The sequence below is a fragment of the Oryzias latipes genome, chromosome 16, assembly GCF_053564925.1.
Source record: "Oryzias latipes strain Hd-rR chromosome 16, Olatipes_Hd-rR_3.1".
In the NCBI taxonomy this organism is placed as follows: domain Eukaryota; kingdom Metazoa; phylum Chordata; class Actinopteri; order Beloniformes; family Adrianichthyidae; genus Oryzias; species Oryzias latipes.
Window position 1 is genome coordinate 35,560,193 of NC_136252.1, and position 4,520 is coordinate 35,564,712.

Here is a 4,520-nt window from a genome sequence, read left to right on the forward strand (position 1 = left end):
TATACAAACTTTTATGTAATTTAGATAATAACATTTCACTTCCGACAACAAAATGGGATGCGGATTTGAGCATCAGCACAGATGAAAGCTTTTGGTCAGAACTTTGTCTAAACACCTTTAAACTGACAAAAAGTCCAAATCTGCAGCTAATCCATTTTAAAACCCTTCACAGAATTTACTACACTGGACAGAGGATGTTCAAGATGGGTCTCAGCAACTCAGACATTTGTCAGCACTGTGACAGTAATCTACCCGACAATTACATGCATGCACTGTGGTTCTGCACGCCTGTCCAGGCTCTCTGGCAGCAGGTATGTGCCGATTTATCAGTCTGGCTTAAGGTTTCAATCACAGCTTCACCGTCACTTTGTGTGCTTGGTGACATGAGTGCCATCGATGTAGAAGGAGGATTAGGCTCTATCATTTTCATAACTCTTTGCATTGCTAAAAAAACTATTTTAACAAATTGGAAAAGCAAGAAAAATATAAATATAAGTCAACACAGAAATCTGCTGCTTGATCAGATCAGCTTGGAAAAAATGTCAGCCCAAGGTTCAAGTAACTTTGAAAGAATTCGGTCTCTCTGGTCTCCCATAGCTGACTCCATGACTTAGGGGATGGGGGGGCCTGGTCGTCGCTGCTCCTTGCCCTTCTGCCGTGGGCTGGGGTGGGGGCCGGGGCCTCCGGTGCCTGGCGGGGGGTGGTGGGGGCTCCGTTGGTCGGGGGGTCGGGTCCGGCGCCGGGGTGGGGCGGGCTGGGGCGCTGCGTGGTCCTCTGGGCTTGGGTGTGGGGGTGCGTGGTGGGGGGGGGGGGGGGGGTGGTGTTCTGGCTTGGCTTGGGGGGGTGGTCCCTTTGCCTGTGCTGGGGGGGGTTGGCGGGGGGCGCTGCTCGGGGGGGGGGGCCCAGCGGCGCTGGATGGGCTTCCCGTCTACACCTGGGGCTGGGATCGGCCCTTCCCTGGCTCTGGGGCGGGACGGGACAACCCTCTTGGGGCCCCCAAGAGGGTTGCCCCCCCTGCCCCGTACCACTATTGGTACGGGGCAGGGGGGGTTGACGGGTCGGGGTCTCCGCTGAGGCCATCGGCGGTTTCCCCGGCCAGGTTGGCTGCCTCGGTCCCGTCGAGGCCTGACCAGAGCTCTTCTAGGGCCGGCGTTTGGGGGTGGGGGCCTGGGCTTGCTCCGGGGGGGGGCGGCGCTTTCTGGCTCCTCTCCCTCTGTGTGGGGTGGGTGGTGCTGGGCCTGGGGTGTCGGCGCCTCCGGGGGTGGGGCCCCTGGGCTGGGTGGGCCTGGCCCCCTTGCTGGGGGGGGGGGCGGGGGACAGCTGTTTGACCACCGGGGGACAGTCTACCAGCTGTCCCCAACTTACCCCCTTCCTCATATAACCTCATAATAGGGTGAGGGGGTGGGGGGATTAGCCTGCGATGGGCCTTGGGGGGGGGGGTTTACTAGGCAGTGGCCCCCCCTCCTATGGCTGCCGTATGGAGTGGGCCCCCCCTCTTTCGGTTTTATTTGCACCTTAGACATGTAGGGCCCTTGGTAGGGGGGGTGCTTGGACATCACTGCCAGCAAGCAGCAGATGTCCTCCTAGCACCCTACCCGCCAATTTTAACCGCACCTTAGACATTTAGGGCCCCTTGGTGGGGAGGGTGAGGGGACATCACTGTGAGTAATCAGGAGATGTCCCCTTAGTGCCCTACCCGCCAATTTTAACTGCACCCCCCTTAGTACACACACCCCTCCCCCCTCAATATATACATCCCAACATAAACACACACACATGCACACACACACCCTCTTAAACACACATATACGCACACACATTTTGCAAGGAAGGTGGGACCTAGGACCATCTGTCCCCTGCCTCTTCCCTGGTGGGGGGTGCGGGCCCCTTTGGAGCGGCGGCCGTGTCCCCGGGGTGCCGGCTTCCTGGGCCCGGCGGTGCTCTCTCCGCGCGGTGGGGGGGTTCACATTACATCTGAGCCGGGGGTGTTGGTGTCCCTGGGGGGTGGGTTCTGGTCCTTGCTCCTGAGCGCTGGGCCCCGCCTAACTTCCAACTGTGGCCGAGCCTGGTCGGGCCATATTTACAACACCCCTTGTGGGCCCTCTTTTTTCCCCGGGGTTCCCCCCTCCTGGGCGGGGGCGGCGGGCCCCTGCCTTGCTCCTCCCTGGACCAACCGTGGGCCGGGCGGATGGCTGCCTGGAGTGCGGGGCGGGTCTCCCTTGGGGGGTCCTGGCTCGTACCTGGGGTTGGGGCGGGGGGATGCCCGGAACTCCTGGGTGGTGGTGGGGTGCTCATCTGGGGCTGTGGGCGTCCCTCTCCGGTGGGGCCCTGCGTTGGGCTCTCCCGGCGCGGCGGGGGGGCTGTTCTCCTGGTTGGGCTGGGGCGGCCCTCTCTTTCCCTCTGTGCCTCCCTGCTCTCTGGCTCTGGGGGGCCTTGCGGCGGTCCTGCTGGCCCTGGCCTGGGTGGCGGGCTTGGTCGCGGTTTGCGTGACTGAATGACTGAAATGTTTCACACTAGTTGGTTTTAAGGCATAAGTATGCGTGTGAGCACTATCTGTTTTGTGTACATGTCGACAGATGGACATTTTTGCAACTAGCAGGTGTGTTTGACACTTGGGTGTGTGTGTGGACAGGCTCCGCCCTTTTTGTACTGCATTTGAGCCTTACCATGGTGATTAACAACCAGTAAACTTGTTGCTCTATGCTGCTTCATGGTCTTATCCCCCTTCCCCTCCTACTATCACCCTCCTTCCCCCCCTCTTTCTAACGTCCCTCTCTCTTCTTCCCCTCTTTCCTTTTCCGTCCGGTCCAACACCAAAGATCTTCAAACATGTTTGAAATTAATAAAGTTTGGCCTCAATTACAAAAGGGGTTTATTCAGACATACCTTTGGTTTGTCTGAAGATTAATAACCCCTCTTGTTAAAGTAAAATATGTCCAACACAAGAGGCCCTCAGCTCTCATCTGTTTGCCCAGCTGTTGGACAGGACAAGGATTAAAAAAAAAAAAAAAAAAAAAAAAAAAAAAAAGAACACGTCTGTGGAAGAAGACGTCTGTGGAAAAACACATATGTGGAAGAACACATCTGTGGAAGAAGACGTCTGTGGAAGAACACGTCTGTGGAAGAACACGTCTTTGGAAGAACACGTCTGTGGAAGAACACTTCTGTTGAAGAACACGTCTGTGGAAAAAAACGTCTGTGGAAGAACACGTCTGTGGAAGAACACGTCTGTGGAAAAACACGTATGTGGAAGAACACATCTGTGGAATAACACGTCTGTGGAAGAAAATGTCTGTGGAAAGAACACATCTGTGGAAAAACACCTCTGTGGAAAAACACTTTTGTGGAAAAACACCTCTGTGGAAGAACACGTCTGTGGAAAAACACGTCTGTGGAAGAAAACGTCTGTGGAAGAAGACGTCTGTGGAAAAACACATATGTGGAAGAACACATCTGTGGAAGAAGACGTCTGTGGAAGAACACGTCTGTGGAAGAACACGTCTTTGGAATAACACGTCTGTGGAAGAACACTTCTGTTGAAGAACACGTCTGTGGAAAAAAACGTCTGTGGAAGAACACGTCTGTGGAAGAACACGTCTGTGGAAAAACACGTATGTGGAAAAACACATCTGTGGAATAACACGTCTGTGGAAGAAAACGTCTGTGGAAAGAACACATCTGTGGAAGAACACCTCTGTGGAAAAACACTTCTGTGGAAGAACACCTCTGTGGGAAAACACGTCTGTGGAAGAACAAGTCTGTGGAAGAACACATCTCTGGAAGAACACATCTGTTGAAGAACACGTCTGTGGAAAAAACGTCTGTTGAAGAACACGTCTGTGGAAGAAGACGTCTGTGGAAAAACACATATGTGGAAGAACACATCTGTGGAAGAAGACGTCTGTGGAAGAACACGTCTGTGGAAGAACACGTCTTTGGAAGAACACGTCTGTGGAAGAACACTTCTGTTGAAGAACACGTCTGTGGAAAAAAACGTCTGTGGAAGAACACGTCTGTGGAAGAACACGTCTGTGGAAAAACACGTATGTGGAAGAACACATCTGTGGAAAGAACACATATGTGGAAGAAAACGTCTGTGGAAAGAACACATCTGTGGAAGAACACCTCTGTGGAAAAACACTTCTGTGGAAGAACACGTGTGTGGAAAAACACCTATGTGGAAGAACACGTCTGTGGAAAAACACGTCTGTGGAAGAAAACGTCTGTGGAAAGAACACATCTGTGGAAGAACACGTCTGTGGAAAAACACATCGGTGGAAGAACACGTCTGTGGAAGAACAAGTCTGTGGAAGAACACATCTGTGGAAAATCACGTCTGTGGAAGAACACCTCTGTGGAAGAGCACGTCTGTGGAAGAACACATCTGTGGAAGAACACGTCTGTGGAAGAACACATCTGTGGAAGAACACGTCTGTGGAAAAACACCTCTGTGGAAGAAAACGTCTGTGGAAGAACACGTCTGTGGAAAAAAACCTCTGTGGAAGAACACGTCTGTGGAA